We start from the raw sequence: 25,289 nt of genomic DNA, 5'->3' as shown, positions 1-25,289 counted from the left end.
AACACATGTATTTATGATGCAATCCCAACATGTCTAAATGAGTAAATACGTATTTTGTCTCCTTTTCCTTTGGAGGATAAGTAAAACTCAATGTTTGTTAACGTTTCTAAGGTCCCCCCCACCACCACTTTTGAGCAGTAGGAGAGAAGCTCTGTAAGAGAATGTGTAGAATTTTTAGTGATTTAGAAGAAGTGCAGTTCCCTGAAATCCTTGGGGCAGGATTTGGCTAAGCGAAGAGCATAATATTTCTTAAGGTCTTAGGAAATGATTCGCTCAGCTCCATAAAAGTAAGTGAGGTATTTCTAGCTTCCAGTCAGGATGACATTGTAGAACAAAGTGTGCCTGTTCTCTACTGGCATTTCAGTTCATCCAAATGAGCAGCAGAGAAGAGTGAGCAGCACTTCATACTTAATGCCTACTGTACACTCATTACCTCCTTGGAGAACTGTATATAAGTGACACAGAGGACAGTCAAATGTCTCTTTTCCTGCTCTAACTTGCTTTTCTAGCCTTACATACTGAGACCTCTCTGCTAGGGCCTGAATACTGGCTAAATTGAAATATTGGCTACTTTCTGAGTCTATCCCATGCCTTCTGTTATCTATAGCTTAATGATAGCTAATTAGCATATTGAATGTCAGTTTTTTTTTTTCTTTTTGGTGAAACCAGTGGCTTGTTAATTAGAACAATAAATGCTGGAAGAAACAGTCAGTGAAATTAAAAGTATTCAGTATATGTAGGTTGGCTAAAATACTTTAAAGACATTGTCTCCACCTTTGCATGAATAGAGTTTCAGAATCTGGCAAGGTCTGTACCCTGTCCCCTTTACATGGTGCCAGAGGCTTCATCCCTACTTGCTTCTTTGTCCAGCCATTGGCTTGGGACAGGGTTTCTCAACTTCAGCACTACTGACATTTTGGGCTGGATGTATCCTTGTTTGGTGGGCTGTCTTGTGCATTGTAAGATATTTAACAGCATCCCTGGCCTCTGCATACTAGATGTCAGTAGTGCAGTCCCCTCCTTGTGACAAAAACAAAACAAAACAAAACAAAACAAAACTGTCTCTAGACACTGCCAATGTCCTCTAGGGGGATAAAGCACCCCAGTTGAGAACCACTGGGTTAGAAGAATTTCTGATGGCAAGTTGTTTTTTTTTAATCGAAGTATAATTGACTTACAATATTATACTAGTTTCAGGTGTACGACATAGTGATTCAATATTTTTTTATAGATCATGCGCCGAAGTTATTACAGTATTATTGACTATATTCATTGTGCTGCATCATTCTGATTAGAAGAAATAGAATCCTGCCTAAGATATGTGCCATGCCTCAAGGAATGTGTCACACAGAGATGGGAACCTAAAGGATGCTGTAAATTCCCTAAGGAGTTACTTAGTAGATTCTGTGATCAATTTGTGCTTCCTATGCTGCTAGATGTTTGTCTAATCCATCTCCATCTGGCATAACTGGGTCTGAGCCTTGGTTTCAGTACAACCTAGTAGTGAGGCTGGTGATATCAAGCCATCCCTCTTTACCACAGACTTCTTTGGTGACTTCTGTAATTTACCCAAAATAGTCAATTGACAAAGTTGGCTTTGGTATGTTCATAAAAGGCTGTCAACTAGTCTAGTGATTTGCAGCTATCCAAATAGTCCATTTCAGACAAATTCTACTTTGCTATAAAGAAGTCTTCATGGAAACATGACTGAACCTTGGAGAATCCCACTTGCGATTGGCCCAGTGTCAGTCTGCAAGTTCAGTGATAAGGCTGGATTTGTATGCTAGGTGCTGCTTTGAACAGATTCTCCTTGTCTTTAAGGCGATTCTTTTTGAAACCACCATCCATTTGCCTGGGCGGGGAAGGTTGACAGAAAAGGGAGTGGACAGCTATAGCACCTCCTCTAAGCTTTCTGTCACTTCCCCAAGCTTCTCTAGTCATCTGCTGGAGAGAGATGAGGAGCAGATTGAGGCAGGGTGGGTTGTGCCTTGGCTGTGTATCCTACAGGAGTCCTCTTGCTCTTCAAAGTTGAATGTTCTTATTAGAGAGTAAAGTAGTTAGTGCCTCTCAGTGCTCAGCTTGAGGCCTAAATTATGGTTGCTAATGTAGCAGTTATATCCATTCAACATCCCATTATAGCAGTATCAGAGTAAAAGTGAAATCCCTCTTTCTTACCCCCCTCCCCGTGTTAATCCCCTCCACCAAATACCTGCTACTCAAAATTGCCAAACGTAGTACATTTTCACATTTTCTCCCAGTTAAAAAAAATAAAACATTATAAAGTTGAAATCTCTGTTCACTTCCAAGCACATCATACACCTCTTCACAGAGGCAATTACTGTCATGAAATGGGTGTTTATCTTTCATGGTTTTTTTTTTTTAACAGTACATCATTAATCAACAAATGATATGTATCATTTACAGACATAAATAATATGCTATTTGTATTGTTATGCAAACTATTTTACATTTTACTCAAATTACTCTTTCTTTTTACTTTGCTTTTGAGATTTTTGTTAATATAGAAAAATATCATATTAACTTCCATGTCGTAATCTATTGTATTAATATACCATATTTTGTTTAACTATTCCCTATTGATAGATATCTAGGTTATTTGCAACTGTTATTTTTATAAGTATGGTGAGCATATTTATCTATATCTCCTTGTGCACACGTGCAAAATTTTCTCTAGGGTGTATAACTTGAAGTCAAACTGTTGGATTGCATTTTCAAGGTTACTATCTCTGGCCACATTGCTTTCTAAATTTGAGTGTACAAGTTCCTCTTGAGTAGGAGGTGTGTATGTCTGTGTGTCTGTCCTGTTTCCCAGATCTCACCTCTCCCTAGTAGGTGATGTGACAGCCTCTATGTGATCCACCTGGGTCCCTTCTTATAAATCAGGTCTCCCATTAGTGACTTGAAGTTCTCCTGCAGCTTCCCATTGTGAGCCAGTGGGCATCCTAGCTCAGTGCAAGGTGATCTGACTGCCCATGCCTCCTTCTGCCACCTGGACAGCAGCTGGGTGCTGGGGGAGTTCAGAGCAAGAGTTGAGCTCTCTTTGGCTCTCCTCACCACCAGGGGAGTCCTTCTCACCCTCCATTTCACACGGTGACCTTGGCTCCTTTCCCTTTCTGCAGTCCCCTTACCCTGCCTGACGAATTCCTGGCAGCCTCTGCGTTTTCCCATTGGGAAGCCCAGTAAGTCTGAGCCTTCTCACCTCTCTGTACTTCTGTTCCTTTTCTGGACCTCAGAAATGTTTATTCCATTTATGAGCACAGCTCTGTCTTTTTTTTTTTTTTAATTTATTAATGCTCTGTGAATTTTGAGGAAGGGGCAGAGTTGGTAGCCAAATGGCCAGAAATTTAACATAATGTAACTTGTGTGTGTACATATGTATCTGTCTTCAGATAAATGGAATCATAATACACATTGGTGTATAATTTATTATAACAATATATCATAAAAATCCATTCATTTGGTGCATCTTCCTTTCTTCCTTCTTTTCCTTTCCTTAGTCCTTTACATAGTATTCCTTAATATTCATATAACATCATTTATATAACCATTGCTTTATTAGTTGGCATTTAGGTTGTCTCTAATATTTTACAATGAATAACTATATTATAATAAACACACATTTTTGTATATATTTTTTTCTGAACACATGTAAACATTTTTGCAGTGTACGTTTTCTAAAGTGAAACTTTTGATACAAAGGTCATGACTACTTTAAATTTGAGAGACTCTACTTCTTCCCCAAAGCTTAGACCAGTTCCACCTGGATTTTATCAAAAGGTAACATTCACATGGTGTGATAAATTTGTTCCACACTGCTATAGAGAGAAGATGCTTCTGCACTGGGATGCCACTGGCTGAGAGCTCTGTGGGCCTCCAATATCTCCTCATCACCCCAAGAGTGAAGAGAGAACTAGCTTAGCACCCACAACTCATTCCAGCACAACTGTGGGTGAGAAGCTCTGGCCTCAACAACATCGTAATATCAGTCTTTTAACTTTTGTCCACTTGATGAGTAAAAAAGTGTCATTATTATTTTAATCGGCATTTCACCCATTACTCGTGAAAGTGAGTCTTTTCATGTCTTTTTTGGCCATTTCCGTTTCTTCCTTCATTACTATCTATTTGTCCATTTCTTACTTCTTACTGATTTGTTAGAACTCTTTTTCAGACCATGTATGTAGTTTTTTTTTTTTCCCCCTTTTGGGCACATCCATGGCACATGGAAGTTCCTGGGCCAGGGATCAACCCACATGACAGCAGCAACCTGAGCTGCAGCAGTGATAACACCAGATCCTTAACCCACTGAGCTACAAGGGAACTCTGATGTACATAATTTTTTATCTAAGATACAGAAGATATAGGTAGATAGGCTGCTGCCTCTTTTTTAACTTGCACATGATGTATTTTACCATAAAGAAATTTTGAGTTCCTGAATCATTATATTTCAGTTTTTTGTCATTTGGGTCTGTTTGGTGATTTACGAACTTTTCTTTATCAGGAAATGATTTAAAATTTGACCTAAATAACAGCGACATCTTGTTTGAGCCATCTCCTAGAATAATGACAATAAAAACAAAAATAAACCCATGGGATATAATTAAATTCAAAAGTTTTTGCACAGCAAAGGAAACTATTAAAAAAAAAAAGACAACCCACAGAATGGGAGAAAGTCTTTGCAAATGATGCAGCAAAGGCCTAATCTTTAAAATATATAAACAACTCATACAACTTAACAACAAAAAAACAAACAACCCACTTGAAAAATGGTCAGGATATCATTGCTTATCCATTCCAAAGGCAATAGTTTGCATCTATTAACCCTAGATTCCCATGGATAAGCAATGAGATCCTGCCGCATGGCACTGGGAACTGTTATCTAGTCACTTATGATGGAGCATGATGGAGGATAATGTGAGAAAAAGAATGTATATATGTATGTGTGACTGAGTCACTTTGCTGTACAGTAGAAAATTGGCGGGACACTGTAAACCAGGTATAATGGAAAAACTAAAAATCATTTTTTAAAAAAGAAGAAAAATGGGAAGAAGACCTAAATACACATTTCTCTGAAGAAGACACATGGATGGTCAACAGGCACAGCAGGGAATGGGATAGATGGAGAGTTTGGGATTGGTGGATATAAACTGTAACATTTGGAATGGATGGGCAATGTGCTCCTACTGTACACCATAGGGAACTGTATATGATTGGGTCACTTTGCTGTGCAATAGAAATTAAAGATACATTATAAATCAACTACTCCTTTTTTATTATATTCACTAGTTTGTTTTCTTTTCTTTTTTTCTTTTTAGGGCCGCACATGTGGCATATGGAAGTTTCTAGTCTAAGAGTTGATTTGGAGCTGCACCTGCTGGCCTTTGCCACAGCTACCTCAATGCCAGATCTGAGCTGCATCTGAAACCTATGCCACAGCTTGCAGAAACACCAGATCCTTAACCCAGTGGGCAAGATCAGGAATCAAACCCACATCTTCAGGGACACTGTTCGGGTTCTTAAGCTGCTGAGCCACACTGGGAACTCCCTGTTTTGTTTTGTTTTTTGATTCCTCATATAAGTGATATCATACGGTATTTGTCTTTCTCTGTCAGACTTATTTCACTTAGCATAATACCCTCCAGGTCCATCTGTGTTGCAAATGGTGAATTTTCATTATTTTTTATGGTTGAGTAGTATTCGATTGTATGTATATGCTGTATCTTTTTTATCAGTTCATCTATTAATGGACACTTAGGTTGCTTCCATATCTTGGAAATTATAAATAATGCTGATATGAATATTTGGGTGCTGTAGCTTTTTGAATTAGTGTTTTGGGGTTTTTTTTGAATATATATCCAGAGTGGAAGATATGCTTGGTTGTATGAAGTTTTGTTTTTAATTTTTTGAGATGCCTCCAAACTGTCTTCCATAGTGGCTACACCAATTTACATTCTTACCAACTCTAAGAGTTCCCTTTTCTCCATTATTTGTGTTCTTTTTGATGATAGCCATTTTGACAGGTATGAGGTGATTTCTCATGGTTTTGATTTGCATTTCCCTGATGATTAGCAATGTTGAGCATCTTTTCATGTTCCTTTTGGACATTTAAATTTCCTCTTTGGAAAAATATCTATTCAGGTCTTCCATCCAGTTTACAACCCAGTTTTTTGGTTTTTTTTGATACTGAGTTTTATGAGTTTATATATATTTTGGATATTAATTCCTTATTGATCATATCATTTGCACATATTTTCTCCCATTCATTTGGTTATCTTTTCATTTTGTTAATGGTTTTCTTTGCTGTGCAAAAACTTTATTTATTTATTTATTTATTTATTTTTGGCTTTTTGGCTTTTTGCTGTTTCTTTGGGCCGCTCCCGTGGCATATGGAGGTTCCCTGGCTAGGGGTCTAATCGGAGCTGTAGCCGCCAGCCTACGCCAGAGCCACAGCAACACGGGATCCGAGCTGCGTCTGCAACCTACACCACAGTTCATGGCAACGCTGGATCGTTAACCCACTGAGCAAGGGCAGGGACCGAACCCGCAACCTCATGGTTCGTAGTCGGATTCGTTAACCACTGCGCCATGATGGGAACTCCTGCTGTGCAAAAACTTTTAAGTTTAGTTATGCCCTGTTTGTTTTTGCTTTTACTTCTTTTCCTTTCTGGAGACATATCAAAAAAATGCTATAATTTATATCAAAGACTGTTCTGCCTATGTTTTCATTTTGGAGTTTTATGGTTTCTGGTTTTAGATTTAAGTTTTTAGTCCATTTTGAGTTTATTTTTGTATGCGGTGTTACAGAATGTTCTGATTTCACTCTTTTACATGTAACTGTTCAGTTTTTCCAGCACCACTTATTGAAGAGACCATCTTTTCTGCATTCTATATATTCTTGCCACCTTTGTCATTGATTACTTGATGATAAATGTATGTACTTATTTCTGGGCTCTCTGTCCTGTTCCATTGATCTATGTTTCTGTTTTTATGCTAGAACCATACTGTTTTGATTATTATGTTGTTTTAGTATAGTCTAAAGTCAGGGAGTGATTCCTCCTCTGTTCTTTCTCAAGATTCTTTAGGATATTCAGGACCTTTTGTGTTTCCATGCAAATTTTATGAATTTTTTTTTTAATTTTCCCACTATACAGCAAGGGGGTCAGGTTATCCTTACATGTATACATTACATTTTTCCCCCAGCCTTTCTTCTGTTGCAACATGAGTATCTAGACAAAGTTCTCAATGCTATTCAGCAGGATCTCCTTATAAATCTATTCTAAGTTGTGTCTGATAAGCCCAAGCTCCCTATCCCTCCCACTCCCTCCCCCTCTCATCAGGCAGCCACAAGTCTTTTCTCCAAGTCCATGATTTTCTTTCCATGCAAATTTTAAAGTTGTTTCTTTTTCCTTTGAAATGGCCATCCCAAGGTCATTTATTTTCTGATTTGAATAGTACTTTTATTATTCTAAATCCTCATAATATAAAACTTTGTTTTGAAGTCCCTATTCTCTTCTGTAACCCACCATCTATTCCCTTAAGAAGACCACTAGTTTTATATTTTGAAATCTTGTAAATGTTAAGACTTGTTTTTCTTTCCTTAAATCATATTATAGTTTCCCTTTAATATTATTGCCAAGCTGAGCTTCAGGAAATAGAGGTGGGGCCTTAGTCCACTTGTTGAGATGAAATGGACAGGAGACGTTTGGTGCAGTGTGACAAAGCTGAGAATGTGATGGGTGAAGACGTCAGAGCACTACTCCAGAAAGAGAACTAATTATCAAGGGCCAGGATCTGTAAGCTCTTCCTGGAGTTCCTACATGAGGCATGTGCTTAATGATATCGTGGAATTTAGGTTATGGTTTATTTTGACTATTTAAGGAAGGAATGTGAGTATTGGTTTTGCCTTATAATCTTCTATTGACACCTGAAAAAGTTAAGAATGCTTTGGCATCAAAGATTGCAGAATGGTATGGATAGCAATGCCGTACTATATAATTAAAAATTTGTTAAGAGATATCTCATGGTAAGTGGTCTTACCACAATAAACTTTTTTAAAAAAGAAAGTAAAAGTTGAAGAATGGGTGTGTCACTTCTTAGAAGAAAATTTCAGAGATAAGAGTGGAATGCCCAAAAGAAATGTTGCATTGCCAATGCTCTTGATGGCATGGGGGACAAAAGAATAGGTAGAAAAATACAAACTTTGACGACTTTCATTTGAAAAATAAAGTGTGAATTTGACTTCAAATGTGAATGCACAGAGTTTTCTAATTTATTAAAATATATTCCTTTTTATGTATGCAAAAAACTGATATATGATAAAACACTATTCTAAATAAGTCAAGAAGAGCTCTAATATGAAATCATTGAGACTGTCAAAAATATTATCCAAACCTTGAAAATAGACAAAAGAGATTACTAGCTGTTCTTCCAAAATAGTGCTGGGTTTGATTTTCTATTTACTTGGCTATTTTACAACTCTGTAGGGGCAGAGGTTAGTTTATAGATTTATGTCCCAAGAAATGCAAATAATTTTTGTCCAGCAGAACATGTAAGTCCAGTGATCGTGGCTATAGCCATGCCTGACATTAACTAATTTAAAATAAAAATCTAACCCAGCAGCCTATACCTAGCTTCTTAAATTCTCTTTGGAGTGGTTTTTAACATCTTACTGGTTTCCTCAATAACTAATGAGCTAAATAAAAATTTTGACATGTGTTTTTTAAAATTTCCATGAGAGTATGGTTCTTTAAACTTTTGAAAACTATCCTTTAACAAGTCATAAGTTACTTGGCAGCATTTCTTTAGTGATATATAAAATAATGGTATTCAAAATTGATGACTTGTGATCGATGGCTTGTTAGATCTGATGAATTATGGTATAGCATCTATTTGTATCTCATTAGTGAGCCAGTTAAAAGAAATTAGTGAGACTAAATCACAAGTGTTGGTGGCATGCCCATCTCAAAATATTTTGCTGAAGCTTTAATCTGGAAACACTTTGCAGTAGGCATTTGTTATTGTTTTGTCTGCCCAGCATCTGAAATCTGATTCCTACATTTTGGGAATTTCCTATCTCTGATATCTTACAGAACATTGGACTACTTTTCCTCTATAGCAGCTAAATAGGGCACCTTGTTTCCCCAGTCTCTTTTGAAACTGGGACAGGTATGTGACATCCTGCTCTGTACTTTGAATTGGAGACTGGTGCCTCAAGGAAGGATCTTCAGGAGTCCCTTTTGGTGGTGGCACTGGCTGTCAAAAGATAGAGTCTTCAGAGTGACTATGGCTGAGGCAGGAGCACTGATGAGGGTGTCCTGGGTGAACATCTGGGAGGAACAGTGGTGGCAGCATCAGTTTTACACTCTGATTTGATGACCTGGGTCCTCTGAGTTTGTGTATCCCCTGGGTCAGTTTCTCCAGCTACCTTGGAAATTCTGTGACCCCTTTTAGCAACTTTTCAATCTTCTTTCATCAGCGAGAGTCTGTTTCTGTTGCTTGTAACCGTGGACACTGACTGGAATAGACATTGGAATGAGAACTGCCTATAGGCAGCAGTGCTTCTAAGAATAAATTTGATTTTTTAAGCTGCCCAGGTGTGTTGGATGATCCAAACAAACAGTATTTGAGATGACAGAAAATGTATTATTTAATGTAGGTAAAGCAACTCAAAGACTAGGGAGACAGAAATGTTGGAAAGGATTTGCCATGGCAACCTGTTCTGCCACCCCCCTCCAGCTATGCCCCCGAGGCAGCTTATAAGACACTCCCTTTACCAAAGTGCTGAGGGCAGTCCCAGCACCCTTGAAAAGCAGTGAGGGATCAAAGATAGCTATTGTGGCCTGGTTTGGGCTACAGGCAGTGAAAAGACACTAGTTTCCTAGAACTTTCTTCTGGTTTTCTGACTGTTACTTCTTAGTTCCCTTGATGATTATTCTCGGGAGGCTGAAAGACACTTCCTATGAAATGGCCCCTTGTTTTTAGTGGGGATATCCGGACCCCCAAGAGTCTGGCTCTGAGCTAACTGATGATTCCTGAGGACCTAAAATGCCACTGTGGCCTTCTAGTCAAGGGGTCGGGATTTATTTGGTTGTGTAATACATGGAAATTTTAGCCAGGTCCACCTCCTAGTAGGCTCAGAGGAGGAGGGCAGGGCAGGATCCAGCTCCTTAGGATATAATTGGAATAGGTGTAGTCAGCATCTGCCAGAATTCCCCAATTAGCTCCCTGACCTATGGTAAAAGTCACTGCTGTAGAAAGGGCCAATGAAAACCCTTTAGAACTCCTCCATGCAAAACTCTAAATCAAGAGGGATGTTGCTCCTGTGGGGAAACTGTATAAGTTTACTTGGTTCTCTAGCCTTCTTGACAATTCTTAAGCTACCCATTATCCTTAAAAAAGTTGTTCTTCTTAAATCAGCCCTAGCCAGTTCCGTTTAAAGTGCCCTGCTTCAACTGTATATGATTATCTTCCCAATGAATTACATAACTAAACCTAAAAATAAGAAAAAAGAAGCTACAGTCTTGGCAGTTGGTATCAAAGGAAAGCAACAGCATTTTGAGCAGAGAAAACTAGCTCCTGTGGTAAAATAGCTGTGAGCTTCTGAAGGTACTTTGCTGTTTACTGGCTAGCCAGGAGGCCAGGGTTAGATACCACTAGCATATTTTACTTATTTAAACAGTCTGTGCACACCCATTTATTGGAACTCAGACAAAAGTCTTGAGGTTTGGTCAAAATCAGAATGCTGTATTATTATGGAACAAGAATCTGGGGAAACATAAATAAATTCAAAATCTCCAGGATCACTCTACTACAAACAAATAATTGAGCTTCATGCTGCTGTTCCTGGAAAAAGAATTCTGGCTTCTAATAGGAACATAGTTCCAGGAAGAACAGGCATCTAGAAAATACAATTTGCAGAGAGAATGGCAAGCCTACGTTTAAGGGATCCTGTATATATACATAAAGCCCTCTGTATAATAAATGCAGTATTTTTAAAGGCAAAGTTAAATTATGCTAAAAAAATTAAGATAGTCTCTTGCTGCTGAAATGACGGACATCATACTTATGAAGATACTGTCTATCTTGTTTGTATAATATTTATATATTCTTGAGCAAAAGCAAAAAAATTACAGAATTATTGTTTAAAAATCATGTTACCAACAGCTATAGCTGTTTTTCATATTCAAGCATTTATTCATTCAATGCAACTTTTTTTCAGGACCTCTCTTTTCCAGATGCGGGAAAAGCATGGCAAGACACAGGACTGGAACATGAAAAGAGCATGGTACACTTGAGCATAGGAAAGCAGTTTTTGAATCATAGAAAGCATAAAGAACTGCAGAAAAGCAAAGACAGGTGATAGGGTCTTTTTTAGATTGCATTAGAGATATTAAATATTCTATAGTGTACAACAAGGAGACCTTCATATGCTTTGAGTAAGACATGAACCCAATCAGATTTGTGTTTTAGAAGGATCACAGCTACATTGTGGAAATGGGTTGGAGATTCAGACTGGGTGAGTCAGTATCACGTATGAGGTAGTGCAAGAGCTTAGGGAAAAGAGTGGAGGCAATATTTGGAAGAATTCAAGAGAAATTTAGGCAGTAAAATTAAAAGGGGTTGATTAGGCAAGTCTGTGTGTATGAATAGAAGAGGGGGCCCAGATTCTGATTTGATTCATTGTGGTAGTGATACCAATCTCAATTATAAATTACAGAAGAAGAACAGGATTGGAGGTGGTGTAAATGATGAGCTCAGTGCTGAGTTTCTACTGCCTATGGACATGCAAGTTAAGATGTCCTACAGGCTTATAGATACAGGAATCATAGAGCAGAGATCTAGGCTGAAGATGTTGGCTTTGATATCATTAACCTTATCCCATAGGTGGCTGAAGCCAAGGGTTCATGTAGGAGAGAACCTTGAGGAACCAATATAAGGGTTGTGTATGCCACAAAGAAGACTGAGAATCAGGAGAAAAGTCAGGACTGGAAGTGTCATAGAGGCAGAGGAAAGAGATTCTGGAAGCAGGGATCAAGTAGGCTGTTGACAGAGAAGTAGCTAATGAATTGAGTAGTCAGGCTCTTTTGCTTGGCGAAGAGCCTCATGCTATCTATCATAACAAGGCAGTTCTTCTGCCCCTTTTCCTTTCTTCCTTCTTCCCCACTTCTTTTAGAACTCCTCCATCTTTTTTTCCTCTTCCTTAGTTTCTTTTCTCTCCCTACCCCTCCCACAGGCCTTCCGCACTCTGTGACCAATGGGGTGTTAAAAAATTCAGTTATGTTCTTCACATCCTGTGGTTTTTGTGTGTGAGAGAAAATATTTCCTCTAATGTATCCAGGACAGACTTTACCATCCAAGGTGAACTGTTCCTACCTTGTTTAGGTGATTGTCCTTCAAGACACAGGCCTTGAAGGGGCCGAGGAAGCTCTTGAATCACAGCAGGATTGGTAGGAAAAGAAGTATGTTGCAAAGTTCTAAGTGTCTGGTGGGTGGTGGTAAGAAAGATTCAAACACCAGGTTTTTAGGGAGAGAAAAAGCTGTGGAGTGTTGATCAGAGAGAGAAGAGGTGAGGGGAGTAGAAGGGAAGTAGTTCAGATTAAGAGCCAGACAACTGAATGTTTGCAAAAGGAAGATAAATGTTCAAGAAGACTAGATTCCTAGACCCAGGGAGAAAGTTAAGTTTTAGCATTGCTAAAGCAGGCTGACAGCCATGGTTGGGTAGACACCAAGGACCCATGACTTTTTCTCTCCCTGAAAACAGCTCCCTAAAGCCTCTCTCTCCTCTCACCTATTGTCTCTTTGAGCTTTCCTACTGGGACTATTTTCTACCTCATTTTCTGTTTATTTATTTATTTACTCATTTAGTCAACAGAAACTTGTTGAACATTCATTATGCATTAAGTAGTAGATATACAGATGGAGAGACAGTGTCCCTGGCTTCAAGCTCTTTAAAGTAGATAGTGGAGGACTCATAAATAAGCCTTTTGACTCACTGTGATGAGTGTTGTAGGGGAGTTAGGTACAAGTTCTGCTGAGGCCCTATGTAAGTCACCTGGGGAGGCTTCAGAGAGGAAAGAAGTTCTGTAATCCTTCTTCACAGTTTCAAGTTACCTCTTATCTTGAGTAGCCTTTGTAATGTACACACACAGAGCAATCATCTCTCCTCACCTCTGTGCTCTTCTTCTTAAGGGATAAATGTCCTTCACTGCAATGAGCCTTCAAGGTTAATGTCTCTTGGAATTTTCATGTTAGTTGTTTTAACTCTCATTCAGAACCTCTCAGTTTGGTGTTTTGTTCCAGTTTTCTATTAACAGGTTGTAAGTTCTAAGTTAAACATTCTCCTCTCTCTACCTGCTTCTTGGACTACTTCATTTCAGGAACTTTTTGACTCAGAGTAAACATTTCAGCTCTTTCAATCTGTTTTCTTATTCATAGAAAAAAAAAAAAAAAGGAATCCTAACCTCCTTGCTCCTGGCCAAACCTCATAACATTGGTGATAAAGTACTTGGGAATAATAAATAAAATAGATTGTCACTTTAGGAACCAGAATAACATTCTGCTAGGAATGTCTTCCCGCAGTTACAGACAATGAGAATCTGGCACTTAAAACTCTAAAAGTAAACATCCAAGTTTGCTGATAATAGAGCAATTTTAAGTTAATGGGAATGGTATTCAGGGAAACAAACGAGTACAATTAGAAAGCCAACTGGTGCTTTCAAGGGGTGAACTACAGGCTTTATTATAAATGAGTTCAGATAAAACGCCACTGTATGTGGAGTATATGCTACTCCAAGCTATCTCTTTGTTTTTCTACAAGGATATTTTTTTTATAAATTCTGTCTAAAGAGAAAAATCAGAAAAAAAAGATGTCCTCACCTCAAAATAAAGCTTAAGAATTATATTAAAGTGTTAAACGTAAAGGATATATTAGTGCATTTAAATGGATTATTTGCAATCATTTTATAGCAATGATTATATTATGAAAACTGATTTATGGTATTAATAAAGAGGGTGCCTGTGCATTTTTCCCCAGAATAGTAAAAAATGGATGATCATAATGTTAGGTACTATAAAACTACTTCAAGCTTTCTGGGTCATCAGAGAGAGACTATAAATATGTGGAGGATGTTTCAGTGGGTCTCTTCCTTCTTCAGTTTCAACTGAGGCAATAATATGATAGGCATTAGGTACCAAAATGAGTATTGAAAAGGGCTGTCGTATGCAGACTTTATAGAAGCAATGCCCAAGAAGCAGTTCTACAACTCCTAAAACTCTTGAGCACCCTGACTCACCTTGAAAATACCAAAGGGTAGAAGGAGAGGAAATAGTGTTGGGTTTTATCAGAAGATTTTCCGGGCAAAGAATTGTTGCTTTTTGAGAATTCCCACCTCTCTTCCTCACAGGGAGACGGGAGGGTGGAGGGGCCAACTTCTGACCCTAGGTCTCAGGAGAGGGGAGTTTCAAAGGGTCACTGGATGTTCCCTAAGTGGGACTGCAGTTGGAGGGGTCATGGGAGAATCCCTGGCTCAGATCTGGAAAAGCTAAGGAGGCCAGTGGCTGCTGGATAGAGGTGGTCCCTCCATGGCAGCCTTTGTCAGGTGGGGGATGCACCAGTGTTTGCATACATGGGTCAGGTAGAGAGAGAGAGAAGCTGAAACAGTTTTGTCTGTGATAGCTTTCTGTGATGGCTTTCAAACATGGCTCCTGGTGACCCCTGCCTTCTAGTATCTGTGCCCTTCTATAACTTCCTCCCCTGAATTTGGCCTGGACCTGTGGCTTTTCTAATAAATAGAATATGACAAAAGCAATGGGATGTCTTTTTCACAACTGGGTTGCAGAAGACTGTGACTTCCATCTTGCAGGACTCTGTTGCCTTCTCGGGTTGTAGGCTTTGATGAAGCAAGCCTCCATGTTGGAGAGGCCCACGTGGCAAAGAACTAGTGCGGAGCCAAGACCCTGCCTCCAGTGACTCAGGAGGAACAGAATTCTGGTAAAGATTATGCGAGTGAGTGAGGAAGCTGCAGAGCGTCGAGATGACTGTGGCCTGAGCCTGGTAAGGGTCCCTGAGGCAGAGGACGTGGCCAGGCCAGGTCTGGATTCCTGACCTACAGCAATAATAAATGTGTTGTTTTAAGCCATTTAGTTTTAGGGTCACGGATTATGCAGCAATAGATGATGAATAAAAATTCCTGCCCCAAAGGATAACCTAGGGAATGAGGAGCTCTAACAGTCAGGATCTGTGTAGAGTAGACCACAGTCAACCAGGGACAGAATGGAAAGAACAGCTACGGGGATAGAAACATCACTTTCATTGCGAAAGCCCAGCAGAGGAGCCTCCAGTGAGCCCTTAGAAAGAAACGCCTGTGAGAGAAATGATGGATTCTGACACTGGCCCGGAGAGAACAAAGCCATCAGCAAGAAGGACACTCCTCTTGGAACCTCTTTTCCTTCCTCTATCCCCCATACCAGCTCCAGAGGACTGAGGCCTGGTTTCCAAGCGGAAGTGCAAGAATCGAGAAAGCAACAACCACACCCTTTTGCCTCTGCAAATGGTCTGCTTAAAACAGGTTCCAGATGGGGAAGAGAAGAAGATTTTGCTTTAACCTGAGTTCAGACATTGATTAATATTTTGGGCTAGACAATTTTCAATTTATGAATTGAACTTGTATTTTGTGACTTAATGTGGCCAGAAAATTTGGGGACCAAGGCAGGTAACCCATGCTGAGCACATTTAAAAAATAAAGTTGTGTTTTGATACATTGCTATGTTTGACATGCTGATCATGAATATATTTTAAGTCCTTGGAAACTGATAGACTTGTTACGATGTCCATAGCAATATTCCTATTCCCAATAATTTTAGGTGATAATTTACGGTATTACTGTTTGTTTAGGTACCAGGAATATACTAGATTTTTAAAAGTGCAGGATATAATCTCTTGAGACTTTTGGTCATAATGTTTAAAAATTAAAATATGGATGCATAGGAGTTCTTTTGTGCTGCAGTGGGTTAAGGATCTGACATCATCACTGCTGTGGCTTGGGTTGCTGCTGTGGCATGGGTTTGGTCCCTGGCCTGGGATTTCCGCATGCCATGGGCAGGCATGGCCAAAAAAAAATATGGATGGATAGATGGGGCACAGAGGATTTTTAAGGCAGTGAAAAAATATGCAGTAACAGTAGATACATGTCATTATACATTTGCCCAGACCCACAGAATGTTCAACACAAGGAGTAAACCCTAATGTAAACTATAGACTTTGAGTGATAATGATGTGTCAATGTAGGTTCATCATTTGGAGCATATGTACCACTCTGGGTACAGTGTTTTGTTAGTGGGAGAGGCTGTGAGTAGGGTGACAGATATATAGAGGGAATCTTGGAACTTTCCTCTCAATTTGTGAATCTGTGAATCTAAAACTGCTCTATTAAAAAAAGCCTATTTTTCAAAATTAAAATTAAATTAAAATCTCTCCCTTCTTGGCTGTATATGTGACAAGTTGCTAAACATGTAATAAACTTATAATATCCCCAGATAGTGTGAAATATATTTTAGTTTATAAATCAGCTTCTATCACTGAGCTCTTTGGGGTTCAACAACGAAAGTAAAGAAATTTGATGTCTCTTGAGAGAGATTGTGTGTTCAAAACGTAAATAGAACATAACTAGTCTGGCTAAATAGGAAAAAAAAAGAAAACCTTCATACACAGTTAGAGACAGCATCTTTTAATTAGGTGAAGTGGTAAGCCTGCCAAATCCATTTTCTCCCATCTCTGTTCTGTTCAGTGCTCCAAGAGAGGGGCCTCAGTGGACTCTGTCACTCAGGGGTCCTTGCCCTCTGGTTTGTAGTTGAGTTTGGCTAGTGTGGGCAAGAGTCAGCAGGCTGGAGATTGGAGGAAGAGACTGGTCAGATGTTTCTTCCTGTCACCCCTTATCACCCCCTACTGGAAGGATTCTGCAAGTGGCTCTGTTCTTCCATGGTCACATCTCTTGTTGGGCTGCCTCCTTTCATGGCTGCCACTCTCCCCAACCTCTCGCCACAGCCATAGCAACACCAGATCTGACCACATCTGTGACCCATGCCACAGCTTGCGGCAATGCTGGATCCTTAACCCACTGAGCAAGACGAGGGATCAAATTTGCATCCTCACAAACACTGTGTCGGGTTCTTAACCCACTGAGCCGCAGTGGGAGCTCCAGTAACATCTAATTTAATTAAGTTTGCTTTGGGGGGGATCTTAGTTTTGCTTACTTTTGCTTTTGGTCTCATTTAACAGCAAGTGCCCACATGACTTTCTTTTAGCACCTTTTGATTAGTGGAACTTGTTTGCAGGTTTGGTCACTAGAGTGGACTCTAAGCCCTTCTCTCCTTGCTGGTCTCCTATTGAGCTGACACTTTGCTACATACATTATACCAAGGTCTTGAATCTTGTCTTGGACCTCCCAAGAATCCTTGGCAATGGCTCCCTTTGTTCTGCGTGCAATCAGCCTTACCATATCAGGGGAATCTTATGCTTTGAAGTCTGGATTCGGCAAGTCTAATTTGGGTATAGAAAATTAATAATAAGGAAATAAATTTGAAACCACAAAATCACCTGCTAATTCAAATTTGCTAAAATGAAATTTCCTCAAAACACCAGTGTTAATTCAATCCTCACATGAATGGTGGGGTGACAAATGAATTCTCTGTGTCTTGGAGGTTGACAGCTTCAGATCTTACGGAAAAAGGAACTATAGGCAATCCCAAATCTGGGAACCTTTCAAATGAAAGCTGTGTCTTCTGGCACAAGACCAAATTATCCAACCTGGGATCTGTGAGCATGTTTTATCTTATTCATTTCTATGGAATTTTGCCTGACATGAGCGGCACCAAAAAATCTGTATTTGGTTGAAGTGTCAGATGAACTAAGGTTTACATTGATAGGTCAAAATGTATTATAACTTCAGAAGGATGTCTCTGGTTAATAGCTAAATCAATAAAGAGAAAATAATAAGATATGTTTAGGGGAGTTCCTGTTGTGGCTCAGCAGGTTAAGGACCTGACACAGTGTCCTTGAGGATGCAGGTTTGATCCCTGGTCTCACTCAGTGGGTTAAGGATCTTGTGTTGCCTCAAGCTGAAGCATAGGTCACAGATGTGGCTCAGATTTGGCACTGCTGTGGCTGTGGCACAAGCTGGCAGCAGCAGCCCTGATTTGATCCTCAGCCACGGAACTTCCATATGCCACTCAAAGGAAAAAAAGAATAAAAAGAATAAAACATATTCAAAAACAGAACTTACTTAACAAAATAAGCTTTGATAGTTACCAGGCTTAGTCATCAATATTCTCTCTTCTCCTTCAGGATTGCACTTCCTGCCTCCATGGGATTAAGTGTAGCCCCATGGCTTGCTTTGTTCAGTGAGATGAGAAGGAAAGTTTCTTGGGTGGAAACTCTATGTGTATGTGCCACACTTTCTTTTCTTCTGCAATGACATCTAGGAAGGTCCCTATGTGTCTACTCCTATGTAAGTGATGGCCAGGGGGAACAGAGCTCCCACCAACCCAAGGTGGTCAAGTGGCATGAATGGATAATACAACTTTTGTTGTTTTAAGCCACTAACATTCTAGGGGGGTTTTGTTTGCCACATAACTGAACCCATCCTGACTGATATATGCATATGAGTTTCTGAAAACTCAATTCTAAAGCATAAAAAGTACAGACCCACAGAATCATTAGATGAGGAATATTATAATTAGGCATTACGTTGCTAATCAAGGATGAAGCAGCCAATAAATCTAATAATAATTATATTATACAATTTCATTATAGTTCGAAATAGAGTCTTATACAACATGCACAGATTCTGTAAGAAACCCAACACTTCTGTCATTAATTTTACCTATCAGAAATGGTCTAATGTCAGAAGCTGGATTTTTGTTGTTGTTTTACTTGCTTTCTTAAGCTTTGGATTGTTTTGGTGAAGATCAGGAGGTGGAGGTAGGGGAAATGGAAATGATTTGGATGGTCTATATCTCTAAAAAGTCAATGCCTTTTTTATTTGATGATAACTGTTTCTGTTGAATTCTAAATTATTCAACCTCAGAACTATACTCAAAATTGCATTTGTCTTTTAAAAATAAAAAATCATGGCATCCAAATAGCTGAAGACCTCTCTGGGTACTTTATTTCTGCTTATAGGACAGTTCTGCTTATAGCACAGGGATTCTTGACTTGAATTTGTCTGGCCCACTTGCTCATCCGGTTTGTCTTTTATCTTTGCTCTTGCCATTAAACAACATTAGGTTAAATTTAAGATGAAGAAATGTGACCTAAGAATGTCTGAAGGCTGTGTGGAAGTATGGAGACCATGCTTCTTAGTTTTTAGGCTAATTATGGGCACTTCTTAGTTTTTAGGATAATTATGGATACTTGTTTATTGACAAACAGGTTATTTTAAATTTTATTTTATTTATTTTATTTTTTGGCCACACCTGTGGCATGCAGAAATTCCCAGGCCAGGAATTGATCTGAGCCACAGCAATAAAAACACAAAATCCTTAACCTGCTAGGCCACCAGGGAACTTGCTGGTAATTTTTATTTAAAGGCAATTTTTTTTTTTTTTTTGGTCTTTTTGCTATTTCTTTGGGCCGCTCCTGCGGCATATGGGAGGTTCCCAGGCTAGGGGTCGAATCGGAGCTGTAGCCACCGGCCTACGCCAGAGCCACAGCAACGGAGGATCCGAGCTGTGTCTGCGACCTACACCACAGCTCACGGCAACGCCAGATCGTTAACCCACTGAGCAAGGGCAGGGACCGAACCCGCAACCTCATGGTTCCTAGTCAGATTCATTAACCACTGCGCCACGACGGGAACTCCTAAAAGGCAATTTTTAAGAGCAGTTTTAGGTTCACGGCAAAATTGAAAAGAAGGGACAGAGATTTTCCATATACCCCCTGTTTTCACACATGCACAGTCTCCCGCATTTTAAATAATCCCCACCAGAATGGTATATTTGTTAAAATTGAGGAACAAACATTGACATAATCACCAAAAGCCCATGGTTTATATTAGAGTTCACTCTTATAGTGTTGTACATTCTTCGAGTTTGGGCAAATGTATAATGACATGTATCCATCATTATGGTATCATACAGAGTATTTTCATTGCCCTAAAAGCCCTCTGTGTTTTGCCTATTTGTCCCCTGACCCTCACCCTCTGGCAACCGCTAATCTTTTTACTGTCTCTATAGCTTTGCTTTTTTCCTGGTTATTTTTGTAAATAACTAGATAATAAAGGCTCCTCCCATAGCCTCCCTGAGTCAGTCCCTAGTTCCAACATCAGCGACCTGTCAGAAGTTTACTCATTAAACTTCAAAATAGTCCAAAGAGAGCCCTGAGTGTTTCTCAGTGAAGTGTTGGGTTTAACTTCCTTCAGTTGCCTATTTTAAACCTCTATAGGGACAAAGGTTAACTGGTGATATTTTTCAAAAGAGATGCAAAAATATTCCTGCCCAGGAGTTTCCCCTGTGGCACTGTGGGTTAGGAATCTGACTGCAGTGGCTTGGGTTGCTATGGAGGCATGGGTTTGATCCCCAGCCCAGTGCAGTGGGATAAAGGATTCAGGGTTGTTGCAGCTGCAGCTGAGAGTCAGTCTCTGGCTGGGGAACTTCCATATGCTGCAGGTATACAATAAAAAAAAATTTAAAAAACCCTATCTAATGGAAGAGATAATCCAAAAGGATTTTTCACCCTGTAAGATAGCTGGTTTTTGTATATACTGAGCTTCTCAAATGTTTTTTGGATCAGTTCTAATGTTTTACCATTTACCTCATGAGTTAATGAGCTAAACAGAATATTTGACAAGTGTAATTTTTACATTTTCCCGAGTCTTGATTCTACCTTTTTGAAAACTATATTTTAACAGGTCCTACTTGTGTTATAGACATTGGGAAGCAAAGCATTGATGGTTTTCTGTGAATGGAAAGGTAGCAAAGCACACTCAGCTTTGACCGAACCATGGATTATTGTGTTACAAAAGCAGACATCTCTCTTTAAAGTTGGAAACATTCACTGAGAAATATTGGCTTTGGAAAGACACTGACAAGTGGATATTGATTTTTTAATCAGAGCAGCAGTTATTTTGAGCATCTTGCTCAGCCCCAGCTCTATGGCCATATTAGATAGTAGTCACTCTGTAAGTGACTGAGCGCAGGGTCCCTCCCTTACTAGAGTGAACGCATGTGTATTATATATATTTTGCATATTTATGTGTGCTGTATGTTATTGATACTTGATCAGATTTCCTTGCTCTCTCAGGTGAGACTTATCTGAGAATATAGTTCTCTTTGGAGCCCTGAGAATATAGGTCAGAGAGAGATCAATTTGTGGAGTTGACACATGGCAGAAGACAGACCTAAAAGTTCCACAAAATCCGGAGATACAAAGGGCCTGCAATCTGGAGTCAGAAATCCCTAGAGCTGGAGACCACCAGGCTTGGATGCTCTTAGCGTGGGTGACATTTATTTTTCTATACTGCGTAGCACAGCATTTGATGCTTAGTAGAAGCTTAACCAGTCATGTTTAAATGAATAATGGCCCAGGTGTCTAGATGAAAGAGACAACTCAAAATGAAAAATAATAAGTTTTAGATGGGAAAATGCTAGAAAAACTGGCTGAGGAATGGATTGGGGATGCTGAGCAGAGGAATAGACAAGTGCTAGAAGCTGGAAGAGAAGACTGCTGGGGAAGACTTGTCTCCTGACCCAAGTTAAACCCTTTGTCCTCTCTGTGCTCTGGGAACAGTATGAGCTGAGAGTGTAGAGGTCTGTGCTCTGCTTCCAGCAACTCCAGTGATAGTGAGTAAGTGTACTTCTCCCTGGATGAAAACTAAAAATAACTCTAGCTCTGTTCCATCACAGGGAGATTGAGGCTCAAAGGAAATCTGTGTGAAAGTGCTCAGGGAATTTCAAGCACCACTCGAGTACAAGTAGTTAACTGATGGGGTGGTTCAGCAGAGGCAGGGAATCCCTGCAGCACCCATCTGAGCACTGGACCATGGCAGGGATTTAAAGCCCAAGTCCCAGAGTCTCTTAGTATTGGAGGCAGCTTCCAAATTATCAAGTAACATTCTAGTAACAGGAAAACTAAATTCCTTGAGAGCAATTTCAGCGTCCCAGGATAGCAGCAGCACCCCTAGGTTTCTGACAATTGTTAGTTTAAGAAAGGTGTCTGTGAAGGAAATGTCAGTGAGACTCTCCCCTCACCCAGGGCTGCATCCAACCTCAGGGGTCTATTTTACTTGGACTGAGTTTGCTGATGTTCTGTGACAACCAGTTCCGGATGTTTTATAAACAATTAACTTGACAGTTTGATGGACGAGGGTAACATTTGGGTATCATCTGTACTGCAGTGAAAGACAGATGATTATTTTTGACAGAAACAATCACTGGCAATGAGGAAATGGAGAAGCCAGAGCTCTGAGGCTCACACTGCCTTAAGATGTGGGGCCAAGTCAAAACCCATTTGAGAGGAGGCCCAGCAGCCTGGGTGACAGTCCTGATCTGGCTGGACATTGAATGGAGCTTCAGGGCATATAACATACTTTAGAAATGCCTGTGTTGGCAGCTACCAATCTCAGTGAAAGAGAAGGGAAGGCACGTTTTGTTGCAGTGATTATAAAGTCAACAGGCCAGCCTGGGACCTAGGATTTACTTTGACTCACACTTTTTCTTATTTAATTTTTGTGTCCTGTTACATTCTTTAATCAGTTTTTAAATGCATGTGTGATTCATGTCATCCATTAAAAACATACAGATTGGTGGTTTTTAGTACATTCTGATGTGTGCAACCATCACTACTAACTAGTTACAGGATGTTTGCATCATCCCCAAAGGAAACTGTACTCAGCAGTCATTCCCTACTTCAGCTTCTGGTATCCTCTAATCTACTCTTGTCTCTATGGATTTGCCTATTTCAGACGCTTCTTATAAATGGAATCATACAATATATGTGGTCCTTTGTCTGGATTTCACTTTAATATTTTTGAGGCTCATTTATGTTGTAGTATATATCAGTACTTAATTTTTTCGTGGCCAAATAATATTCTAGTGTATGGATATACCACTCATTCATCAGTTGATGGAAATTTGGGTTATTTCTACTCTTTAGGCTCTTAACAGATAATGTTGTTATGGATATCCATGTGCAAGTGTTTTGTGTTGACATATGTTTTCAATCTTCGTGGGTATATACCTAGGGGAGAAATTGCTATGTGTATGGTTAACTCTACCTGTAATTTTTGGAGAAACCATAACTTAGACTTTTTAATGAACCAGGTGAGCATTGGTTACCTCCTCATCTTTGTAAAACTCTGTGAATTCTTTGGGAAGAGTGTGGGTCCTGGTAGAAAAATGTGTAGACTAGGTGTTTGGAGGAATAATATGAGTGGGAGTTGCTCCTTCAGATGTCCAAATCTCTAACAGCAGCAGAGGTTTTACTTTAGAAGCAAAGCAGAATGCTTTGGCTAAGGACAGGCACTTCTGCTATTAGCCAGGACTGCCAGTGGGGATGAAGCCAATGATTGACAACTGGGATGACTGATTTTCCTATTTTGTATTATATCAGGTCATCCAAAGAAATATAGTCCCATCTACTATGTATGCAGCCCACTGTGAGCCTGCTGTCAAGGGCATACATGGTCTTGACTCTCCATAGGTTAACTCAAGGAGCAAGGCACATATGTCAAGCAAAAATTTTTGACCAGATATTAAATTGTGTTATAGATGACAGGCTTTCAAGGGAAAAGAGCATTCATTGTGGGCTGTGAAGATATGTGCCCATCCCCCTTATCCCCCATCACAGAATCTCCAGGGAAAGTGATGCAAGGCCAAACTGGCTCTTGTTGAACATACGTAATTCATCTTAGGATAGAATATCCATCTATTTTGCCTCCCTTCCCCCCTCCAGGCATTGTCTGGCACAAAAGTCAAAGACTCATGGACCTTGCTGGCACAGTGATAGGATTTGTTTTGGTCACATGGTAATTCTGAACAAAAGGGCCTGAAAGACATATGGACCTTGTTCCAATGTCCTATGAAGAGTAGTGAGTCACCTGGGCAAGTCATTGAAGCTTCTAGATTCTGACCATAGAAAATAGTGGGTCTTTCTGGACACCAGATGCTTCTGTGATTTGATTTCTTTCTGGTGCATGACTCATGTGGAATGATTTTAAAAATTGCTGTGAATAGTCTTTTCTGCAGCTGAATCTGGGTACATGGAGATGAAGCTGAATCAGTATGTTTTCCATACTTAATTCAATTCAGCACAGCAGGATCTGGATGAGGCAAGAAATCAGGAAGTAAAGGAACCAAGGTAAATGTGAGAAAGGAAAGTTCTGGTTCAGTTTAAAGTTAAACAAACACTGGGGGTAGACAAGGTATTATGCTAGTCATAGTCTTATTTCTGAATCAGAAGCGTAGACATGGTGGATAAAAGAAATAAGAGGCATTTGAGCTGCATAGGGAAGTTTTAAGGGTCATATTTGAATTTCTTAGAAATCGGTGTTCCTCTCATCTCCCTAAAGACCCTGAAGAGTGAAGATCTGGTCTTATCGTCACCACTGATCAATTTAATACTCTATTAACACTAATATAGCTGTTTTATAAAAAATGAAAAAAAAATGAACCCCTTTGTTCATTGGAGCACTACTCACAATAGCCAAGACATGGAAACAACCTAAATGTCCTAAACAGATGAACAGATTAAGAAGATGTGGCACATATACACAATGGAATATTACACAGCCCTAAAAAAGAACAAAACAATGTCATTAGCAGCAACATGGATGCAACTAGAGATTATCATACTAAATGAAGTCAGAAAGAGAAAGACAAATACCATACAATATCACTTATATGTGGAATCTAAAATATGGCACAAATGAACCTATCTACAAAACAGAAACAGAGTCACAGACATGGAGAACAGACTTGTGGTTACCAAGGGGAAGCGGGGAGGGAGTGGGATGGACTGGGAGTTTGGGGCTGGTGGATGCAAACTATTACATTTAGATTGGATAAGCAATGAGGACCTACTGTACAGCCCAAGGAACTATACTCAATCTCCTGGGATAGAACAGTATGAGAAAAAGAATGTACATATGTGTGATTGAGTGACTGTGCTGTACAGCAGAAATTGACACAACACTGTAAATAAACTATAATAAAAATAAAATTATACCAGAGTTCTTCAGATTTAATAACACACAATAATTTAGAGTAGATACACTCAATAC

At 39.5% G+C, this 25,289-nt stretch overlaps 1 protein-coding gene across 7 annotated transcripts in view; it reads left to right on the top strand.

Annotated features, from left to right (window-relative positions):
- Positions 1-25,289, top strand: part of LOC146404875 (uncharacterized) — a 240,250-nt gene that overhangs the window by 4,212 nt on the left and 210,749 nt on the right. The window contains exon 3 of one of the 7 annotated variants that reach the window (XM_085019565.1): positions 14,880-16,713. The exons of the other annotated variants lie outside the window; for them this stretch is intronic. The gene's annotated coding sequence lies outside the window, so the exon portion shown is untranslated. Of the gene's footprint in view, positions 1-14,879; positions 16,714-25,289 lie in introns of those variants that run through there. 7 annotated transcript variants of the gene reach the window in all.

Source organism: Sus scrofa, chromosome 3 (assembly GCF_054392235.1).
Source record: "Sus scrofa isolate SSC_HxYL_T2T_F1_AM1 chromosome 3, Sscrofa_HxYL_maternal_Yorkshire_Landrace_v2.0, whole genome shotgun sequence".
NCBI lineage: Eukaryota > Metazoa > Chordata > Mammalia > Artiodactyla > Suidae > Sus > Sus scrofa.
The sequence above is the reverse complement of the archived record's forward strand: the minus strand, read 5'-3'. Positions and strand labels throughout refer to the sequence as shown.